We start from the raw sequence: 10,870 nt of genomic DNA on the forward strand, positions 1-10,870 counted from the left end.
GATGAGGTCTCAAGGTATTTGGAAGCACATGATAAAATAGGCCATAGTCAGCATGAAGGGGAAATCTTTTTTGACAAATTTGTTGGAATTCTTTGAAGAAATAACAAGCAGGACAGACAAAGGAGAATCGATTGATGTTGTGCTCTTGGATTTTCAGAAGGCCATTGACAAAGTGCCACACATGAGGCTGCCTAACAAGCTATGAGCTTATGGCATTACAGGAAAGATTCTAGCATGGATAAAGTAGTGGCTGATAGGCAGGAGGCAAAGAGTGGGAAGAAAGGGAGCCTTTTCTGGTTGGCTATCAGTGACTAGTGATGTTCCACAGGGGTCTGTGTTGGGACTAATTCTTTTTACGCTATATACCAATGATTTGGATGATGGAATTGATGGCTTTGTTGCAAAGTTTGCAGATGATACGAAGATAGGTGGAGGGGCAGGTAGTTTTGAGGAAGTAGAGAGGCTATGGAAGCACTTGGGTAGATTAGAAGAATGGGCAAAGAAATGGCAGTTGGAATATAGTATCGGGAAGTGTATGGTCATGCACTTTGGAAGAAGAAATGAAAGGGTTGACTATTTTCTAAATGGAGAGAAAATACAAAAATCTGAGGTGCAAAGGGACTTGGGAGTCCTTATGCAGGATTCCCTGAAAGTTAATTTTCAGGTTCAATCTGTGGTGCAGAAGACACACGTGATGTTAGCATTAATTTCTAGAGGATTAGAATATAAAAGCAAGGATGTAATGTTGAGGCTTTATAAAGCATTGGTGAGGCCTCAGTTGGAGTATTGTGAGCAGTTTTGAGCACTTTATCTTGGAAAGAATGTGCTGAAATTGGAGAGGGTTCAACGGAGGGCACCAAGTCTTCTTGCAACACACACAAAATGCTGGTGAAACGCAGCAGGCCAGACAGCATCCATTGGAAGAAGCACCGTTGACGTTTTGGGCTGAGGCCCTTCGTCAGACCCTTCTTCCTGTGGATGCTGTCTGGCCTGCTGTGTTCCACCAGCATTTTGTGTGTGTTGCTTGAATTTCCAGCATCTGCAGATTTCCTTGTGTTTGCACCAAGTCTTCTTCATCTGTTTGTGTTTGGTTTGCTTTATTTCTATTCTGGCTTCCTCTTCATAGTTATGCCCACAAACTTCATTCTTCACAGGACATTCCATTTCTCTATGTAATGGGGCAAATGAAATTCCTTCAGCTCTGGGTCACTGCATTGCCCTCGTCAATCTCACTGGCTAAAGTGCTCTCGCTCTGTGACTCTGCACCAACTTGCCTTACCATCTCATTCAGCTGACTATTAAAATGGAGATATTTATCAGTTTTGAGCAGATTTTAATCTTTGTTAATATTTTTCAGTTCATTAAACATCTATCTGGCCATTCTTGCGTCACCTGCTTTACGATGCTTCCAAAAATTTGTATGAATTGTTCAAATTCTCGATACATAATCCAGCATAAACTTTTCCATTTTGCTCATTTCCTCTGCACTAGGTAATGTAACTGGGAGAAACGTACATAATTCACAACCACCAACATTAAGTTGTGGTTTCGCTTTAAGAAGCTGGCCTGACCTGATGATGTTGTTATGTAAAGAGTTTTAACACACTTTTGTGTTTAGGTTTTGGAGTTTAATAAAATGTGTTATGGGTTTCATCAAAAATAAATGCCTCACTTCGTTTTATTTGCAAAAACCTACATCGGTGACCCTGATGCTCTTGGACGATTCTTGAGTTATTGAACATGTCGGTCATTGCAGTCACTTTGGAACTGCTGGAGTTTTGGGAGCAAAAATGCCGTTGCTTGGCTTGTACAAGCTGAGTTCAGTTTGCTCTGCGGGAATTCACTGCCGACGACACCAAATTCTACTACATGGTAGTATCACTCAGCAATTCCACGGCTGTAAGAGTGGTGAGTCTGCTTCAATACCCACTGAACACATTGAATATCGATCACTGGAAGCTCACTTTTTACAGACTTTTGGACTATCGGAGTCTGAGCACACCATACAGTTGCTCTCCTAATCCGGTTTTGGCGACGTGAGGCCTTCAGAGCTAATGGACCACATGCTGTCTCTCTTGGGAAATTACTATCCTTGTTTTATTTTTAAAGAACTCTTCATGCAGCAAATGCCTGATCAAGTTCACATCACCCTCACTAATGCACCCGTGAAGGACTGTAGGGAGCTTGTTAAAATGGCTGATAGTCTATAGTCAGCTAGGCAACGGTGTATTATTCTTCCTTTCTCCATCTCAATAAGCCCGGTCAGCAATGCCCTCAACATAAGGATGGCCGTGGCTGTGAAACTGTGAAGGCTGAGTTTGCCAACGTGGAAAGACTTGGAACTGTACGCCAGTCAAATAGCCCCTGGGCTTCTCCCATCCATATGGTCCCTAAGCCTGATGGTTTTTGCCACCCATGTGGTGACTACTGATGCCTTAATGAGGCCACCACCCCCGAATATTACCTGGTGGTCCCACACATCCAGGACTTTTCGGCACCCTTAGCTGGAAAATTATTTTTTCCCCAAAGTTGATCTAGTTAGGGGCGACCATCAGGTGCCTGTGTGCTCAGAGAACATTCTCAAAACAGCTGTGATAACCCTGTTTGGCCTTTTTTGAGTTTCTGCGCATGCCACTCGGCCTGAAAAATGCAGCACAGACTCTCCAATGGCTGATGAATTCTGTATTAAAAGACTTAGATTTTCTTTTTGTTTATCTGGATGACACATTTGTCCCCAGTGCATCCAAATCTGAACACGTATCCCATCTCTGCACACTTTTCGAGAACTTAAGTCAACATGTGTTGATTATTTCCCTTGCTAAATGCCAGTTTGGGTTCTGAACCATTGACTTTCTCGGCCATCGCATCTCCGCAGAAGATGCAAAACCACTCCCATCAAAAGTAGCCACTATTATGGATTTCTCACCGCCCCGCAATACAAAAAAAAACTACAGGAGTTTTTAGGTATGGTGAATTTCTATCACTGCTTCATTTGGAGAGCTGCTGAGCTTGTGCTTCCCCTGTATAGTGCGCTTAAAGGAAATACCCCTAATCAAGTGCTTGACTAGTCAGCAGACACGGCCAGGGCATTTGATCATACCAGACAAGGTCTTTCTAATGCAACCCTACTGGCACACTGGCTCCCCAATGCACCTGTAACAATTACTTCTGACGCTTCATGAAGTGGGTGCTGTGCATGAACAGCTGGTTGGAGGCATAGGCAGCTGTTCATGTTCTTCAGCCGGCAGCTCTGTCCCCCGAAAGAAAGTACAGCATGTTTAACTGTGAGCTTCTCGGTCTCTATATGGCTGTCTGCCATTTTCATTTCCTTCTAGAGGGTTGCCATTTCACAGCATTCATTGACCACAAACCCCCTCGTGCACGCGATGGCCAAAATATCAGACCCTTGGTCTGCATGGCAGCAACGCCATCTGGCCTATATATCCAGGTTCACAATGAATATACGACATATCAGGGGGAAGAATAATGCCGTGGCTGACCTAGAGATCCAGGTTTACCGAACAGCAGTCATGGGCCTGCTGACATTAAGTTCGGGGAAGTTGGTGTTTCTCTCCTGTGTGATGTCTCAAATGGTCGCACTCACCCCATCGTGTCTGCAAACCAGAGATGGACTTTTTTCGACTCCATACATCGCCTCCCACATCCGGGCTGGAAGGCCACACAGAAACAGATTGCACTAAAGTTTGTTCGGCATGGCTTCAGAAAGGACGTGCATGATTGGACTGCAGCTTGTGTGGAGTGCCAGCAGGAAAAAATTAATCCTCATGTACAGGCACCATTGGCACAGTTTTGAGGTCCCCGAGCAACGGTTTGACCACGTCAATGTTGGTCCTCTTCCCGCCTCCTGCGGTTTTACGCAACTTCTTACCTTGGTGGATCATACCACCTGGGGCCAAAGGTTGTCCCTCCAGCATCGATGATGGCTGCAGACGTGGCTCGCGTGTTCTTCAGCACCTGGGTTGCTTGGTTTAGCACCCCATCTGATATTTCCTCTGACCGCGGTCCCCAATTCATATCAGACCTCTGGGCTGCAATGCCCCAGAACCTCAGCATGAGGCTACATCACACCATGGCATACAACCCACAGTCCAATGGCCTAAGCAAGTGGTTTCACTGCTCCTTAAAGACTGCTGTGAGGGCTTCACCGACAGATGGTGTTGGCATGATCATCTCCTATGGGTCCCTCTGGGGCTCAGAACTGCTCTGAAAGAGGACCTACAGTCGCCCGTGACAGAATTGGGATATGGGCAGCCGTTACTAGTGCCAGGTAATTTCATTCCTGATGCCACGACCGCCTGGCCGGCCTCTCAACAGTGTTCCACCCTCCTCAGTAAATTCAGTTCCTTTTCACCTATTCCTACATCCCATTGTGGCCTACAGCCTCTTGGGTTCCAGCTGACCGACATTCTGCCTTGTTTGTCTTCGTCCACCATGATGCACAAACATCCCCTTAGGCCCCCTTACAATGGTCCCTTCCACGCACTGGGACGGGGAGACCAGACTTTTAACATAGATAAGAGGGGTAAACCTCAACCTACTTCAGTAGATCACCTTAATCCAACTGACCAAGTTTTGGAGGACTCCAATACCACGCCCCTGCCGTCACGACATGACCATGAGTATGTCAACACATCTCTGGATGAGCCAGAGGCACTTGCGGTTCCTCCACCCATGGAACACAGAACCCGAGCCAACCGGCTCGCCTGACCTCCAGACAGGCTCACAATACTGGTTTCAGTGAATTCTGAGGGGGTGGGGGACTGTGTAGGGTAAAGCAACAAATGTACATAATTCACAACCACCAACACTGAGTTGGGGTTTTGCTTTAAGAGGCTGGTATGATGTGATAATGTAATTACATAAAGATTTTTCGAGTGCTTTTGTGTTTAGTTTTTGGAGTTCAATAAAATGTGTCACAGGCTTCATTAAACATAAAACACCTCACTTGGTTTTACTTGCGAAAACCTACAAGTGCAAAGTCAGTTGTGAGCTCAATTCCAGAATTGACTGACACATGACCAGCTTTCAACGAGGACAATTCTGAATCCAAACAAGACCTTGGCTCACTGTTCAAATGGCTGCCTGCCTCTCCAGACCCTTCAGCGGTTAAAAAAGTCTGTTAGTAGTTTGAAGTGGTTCCCTAACTACTTGTCCCACCTCTTTAGATAGTAACATCTCCTCTCAATTTTGCAATTACTATCATTAAGTTTCAGAAGTTAATTTTGCAACACTATATTATGCAATCTGTTACTGTTTTCCTCTTTTTACCACCTTGATGATCTGTCTGGACATCACACAAACAAGAGCTTTTCAGTGTATCTCGGTGCATGTGGCAATAATAAACCAGTCATTAATCTAAATAACTCCTTCCTGGTGTTAAACAAACTGGATTATGGTCCCCTGAGTTGCCTACCTTTGAATTTGGGAATAAGAGAGACTGTCTGCCAACCCTCTCGAACTTTTTCCACCTTGCTGTTTCATTCCACGTGGCTGGCAGCAACTCCGACCAGGGCCAAGACTGCTCAGTTTGGCGCCTTGTTGTTGTTCTTCTTCTTCTTGTGTTGTTTTATGGCGGTTGGCAAACCAGTTTTTAGGTGCATTACCGCCACCTGCTAGACTGGAGTGTGGATCGTTGGATAAACAGGAGAAGGGAAAAGGATTGCATTCCCTATATTCTATTTAATAAGCCTGAGTCTTTCAGATACTTCATGATACGGATCTGTATTTTTTTTGAATTCCCACTTAAAATGTCTTTTATGCCCACATCAGATTTTTTGTTTATCTTAAGTGCTCCTATCATCTTCACTCTTTTTGATACTTCTTACATTTTATCAATACATGTTCAACTGTTTCTGGTTGATTACAGTATTCACACAACCCAGTTGGATGTTTCCCTATTTTGTATAATGTGTAATTAAGATTAGTGTGTCCAATTCTCAAACGACTACTGATCACTTCTGTCTTTCTATATCCACTTGACAATCTTTTGTATCTGACTTGCCTCTGTATTTTGTACAGTTGGCCCCCTGTTTCACTCTCATCCCAATGCTTCTGCCATATCTCCTCAATACGTGTTTTAATAATGCTCTTGACTTCCACTTTGCTAAGAGGGATCTGGACCACTATTATAGACGATTTGAGCGATTGTCTAGCTATACTGTCCACCTTTTCATCACCCCCCACTCCACAATGAGCGGGAACCCAAAGAAAGCTTACTTCTACCCCATTTTTGGTCAGTGTATATAACTTGCATAAAATCTCCAATAAAATATCCTGTCTACTTTCTGATTTTCTTGATTTGATCGAGGTTAATGCAGATAAACTGTCTGAACAGGTTACAGACTTTTTGATATTATTTTCTTCTATCCAAGATAATGCACTCAATATTGCCATTAATTCTGTTGTATACACTGATAAATGGTTTGATGTTCTTTTCCTGATACTAGTTTTGCACTGAGGAATGTAGACTACAATACCTGTGTGGCCAGATCGAGGGTCTTTTGATCCATCCGTAAATATTACAAGTTCATTTCTAAAATGTGAGTCTATATATTCTTGTTCTATCTGTTTGATTCCATAGTTAGACTTCTTTTTTAAAAGTTGTTGCAGGTTTTTATTTACTGTATGCATTGTAAAGAGCCATGGAGGACCATCAGATATTGGAACTGTAGGGCTATATTCCATTTCCTGTAAACCATATTTTTGTGCTGCTGCATCCCCAATCCATCCAAAGCTATTATAACTTGACTTATTATGTTCCCAGCAGTCTTTTAATATAGCTTTAGCTGGATGTGAGTAGTTATGTCCCATGATGTTAACCCAGTAATTTAGCATTAGCTTTACTCTTCTAAGTCTTAAAGGCATTTCCCCCATTTCGACTTGACGAGCTGATATAGGTGATGTTCTGAATGCACCACTACATATCCTGAGGGCCTGGGCTTGCTCATCATCCAGCATTTTTAAATTACTTTCTGCAGCTGACATGTAAGCTACACTTCCATAATCCAATGTAGTCCTCGTTAAAGCTTGATAAATATTTAATAGCGATATCCTGCTCGCACCACAGTCCTGTCCGGCAAGACCCCTCAATAAGTTTTTTTTTTACATTTGTTTGTAATTTTCTCGATTTGCTTTTTCCATGTAAGTTTCTCATCAAATAACAAACCAAGGAACCGAATTAGCTTTACCTGCTCTAATTTTTGTTCATATAATTTCACGGAAACTGGTTTGTGATTTCTTGAGAAACATATCACTTGGACTTACTCGTAGACAATTTGAAACCCCATTTATTTGCTCACTCCTCCACTTTGTTTATTGCATCTTGCATTTTCCTTTGTATATAAATTAAATTTCTTCTCCTCACCCATAAAGCCCTGTCATCTGCATATAAGGATTTCCCCACACTATGTTTAGCTTGCACAAATATGTCATTTATCACTATTGAAAATAGTAATGGACTGCAGACACTACTTTATGGTGTTCCATTTTCAACCAAATATGTCCTGGAGTACTCTGTTTCCACCTTGACTTGAATTGTTCGACCAAAAAGAAAGTCTAGAACCCAGTTATATAATTTTCCTTCCACCCCTAGTTCTTTCAATTTAATTAACACTCCCTCTTTCCAGAGCATATCATATGCCTTTTCTATGTCAAAAAGTACTGCCAGGACTATTTCTTTATTTGTTTGAGCCTTCCTAATTTCAGATTCCAAGCGAAGTATTGAATCTACTGTAGTTCTTTCTTTACGAAAACCGCTTTGGTAGGGAGAAATAAGATTTCTTTTTTCTAGAAAGTATGTAAGCCTATTAGTTATTATTCGTTCCATAAGTTTACCTAGCTGTGAAGTTAATGCAATTGGTCTATAATTTGTTTGGTCTGATGAATCTTTACCAGATTTTAATACTGGAACAATAACAGAATGTTTCCATGCAGTTGGTAGTTTATCTATTTCCCATATTTTATTAAACAGTCTCTGTAGAACTAGAAGTGCATTTTTTGATAAATGCTTCAGCATTATACCCCATACTTGATCCTTCCCGGGGAAGTTGGCCGCACATTCATAATGGCTGTTTCTATTTCTGTTATGCTGATAGGTGTATCCGGCACTTCTGACATTGCTCTTTTTTCTGTAATTCCTGAATTTTGCTTAATTTTTGCTGTCTAGCCTCGACTGTCAAATTCTCCAAGCTATGTATGTTAACAAAAGTTTTTGCCAATATTGCTGCTTTTTCTACATTGTTAATTGCCATTTTGTCCTTACTTTTTAGCACAGGAATCTCCTTACTACTTCTTATACCATTCATTTTCCTTATCATGCCCCATATTTCAGACAGTTGAGTTTCTCTTCCAATTTTGTTACAATACTGTCTCCAAAATGCTTGCTTTGCTTGTCTGATTGTTTTCCGAACTTTGCTTGTGCTCTTTTATATTGCATTAATGTTTCTACCAAATGTTGTCTTTTTAACACTTTAAATGCTTTATTTCTTGCTTTTACACTTCTACTACATTCACAATTCCACCATGGAACACTTTTCCTCTTTCCTGTACCTTTACTTTTCGGAATTGTTCTTCTGCAAAATTTATAATTGCTGTGACCAATTTATCATTCATTTCTTCTATATCTGATATATTTTCATCTAAAATCTTTGTGAATCTTACTTCGCAAACACGAAGAAATATGCAGATGCTGGAATTTCAGGCAACACACATCAAAGTTGCTGGTGAACGCAGCAGGCCAGGCAGCATCTCTAGGAAGAGGTACAGTCGACGTTTCAGGCCGAGAACCTTCGTCAGGACTAATTGAAGGAAGAGCTAGTAAGAGATTTGAAAGTGGGAGGGGGGAGGGGGGAGATCCAGAATGATAGGAGAAGACAGGAGGGGGAGGGATGGAGTCAAGAGCTGGACAGGTGATTGGCAAAAGGGATATGAGGATCATGGGACAGGAGGCCCAGGGAGAAAGAAAGGGGGAGGGTGGAAGCCCAGAGGATGGGCAAGGGGTATAGTGAGAGGGACAGAGGGAGGAAAAGGAGAGAGAGAAAAAGAATGTGTGTATATAAATAAATAAATAAATAAATAACGGATGGGGTACGAAGGGGAGGTGAGGCATTGGCGGAAGTTTGAGAAGTTTACGTTCATGCCATCAGGTTGGAGGCAACCCAGACGGAATATAAGGTGCTGTTCCTCCAACCTGAGTGTGGCTTCATCTTGACAGTAGAGGAGGCCGTGGATAGACATGTCAGAATGGGAATGGGATGTGGAATTAAAATGTGTGGCCACTGGGAGATCCTGCTTTCTCTGGCGGGCAGAGCGTAGGTGTTCAGCAAAACGATCTCCCAGTCTGCGTTGGGTCTCGCCAATATATAGAAGGCCGCATCGGGAGCATCGGACGCAGTATATCACCCCAGCCCACTCACAGGTGAAGTGTCGTCTCACCTGGAAGGACTGTTTGGGGCCCTGAATGGTGGTAAGGGAGGAAGTGTAAGGGCATGTGTAGCACTTGTTCCACTTACAAGGATAAGTGCCGGGAGGGAGATCGGTGGGGAGGGATGGGGGGGTACGAATGGACAAGGGAGTCGTGTCGGGAGCGATCCCTGCGGAAAGCAGAGAGAGGGGGTAGGGAAAGATGTGCTTAGTGGTGGGATCCCGCTGGAGGTGGTGGAAGTTACGGAGAATTATATGTTGGACCCGGAGGCTGGTGGGGTGGAAGGTGAGGACAAGGGTATCCCTACTCCTAGTGGGGTGGCGGGAGGATGGAGTGAGAGCAGATGTGCGTGAAATGGGGGAGATGCGTTTGAGAGCAGAGTTGATGGTGGAGGAAGGGAAGCCCCTTTCTTTAAAAAAGGAGGACATCTCCTTCGTCCTGGGATGAAAAGCCTCATCCAGAGAGCAGATGCGGCGGGGACGAAGGAATTGTGAGAAGGGGATGGCATTTTTGCAAGAGACAGGGTGAGAAGAGGAATAGTCCAGATAGCTGTGAGAGTCAGTAGGCTTATAGTAGCCATCAGTAGATAAACTGTCTCCAGAGACAGAGACAGAAAGATCTAGAAAGGGGAGGGAGGTGTCGGAAATGGACCAGGTAAACTTGAGGGCAGGGTGAAAATTGGAGGCAAAGTTAATGAAGTCAACGAGCTCAGCATGCGTGCAGGAAGCAGCGCCAATGCAGTTGTCGATGTAGTGAAGGAAAAGTGGGGGACAGATACCAGAATAGGTTTGGAACATAGATTGTTCCACACAGCCAACAAAAAGGCAGGCATAGCTGGGACCCATATGGATGCCCATGGCTACACCTTTAGTTTGGAGGAAGTGGGAGGAGCCAAAGGAGAAATTATTAAGAGTAAGGACTAATTCCACTAGACGGAGCAGAGTGGTGGTAGAGGGGACTGGTTAGGTCTGGAATCCAAAAAGAAGCAGAGAGCTTTGAGACCTTCCTGATGGGGGATGGAAGTATATAGGGACTGGACATCCATGGTGAAAATAAAGTGGTGGGGGCCAGGGAACATAAAATCATTGAAAAGTTTAAGAGCGTGAGAAGTGTCACGAACATAGGTTGGAAGGGATTGAACAAGGGGTGATAAAACCGTGTCGAGGTATGCAGAAATGAGTTCGGTGGGGCAGGGGCAAGCTGAGACAATAGGTCTGCCAGGATAGGCAGGTTTGTGGATCTTGGGTAGGAGGTAGAAACAGGAAGTGCGGGGTGTGGGAACTATAAGGTTGGTAGCAGTGGATGGGAGATCCCCTGAGCAGATAAAGTTGGTGATGGCGTGGGAGACAATGGCCTGGTGCTCCTTAGTGGGGTTATGATCGTGGGGTAAATAAGAGGAGGTATCCGCGAGTTGTCGCTGTGCCTCGG

This window comes from Mobula hypostoma, chromosome X1 (genome assembly GCF_963921235.1).
Source record: "Mobula hypostoma chromosome X1, sMobHyp1.1, whole genome shotgun sequence".
Classification (NCBI taxonomy): domain Eukaryota; kingdom Metazoa; phylum Chordata; class Chondrichthyes; order Myliobatiformes; family Myliobatidae; genus Mobula; species Mobula hypostoma.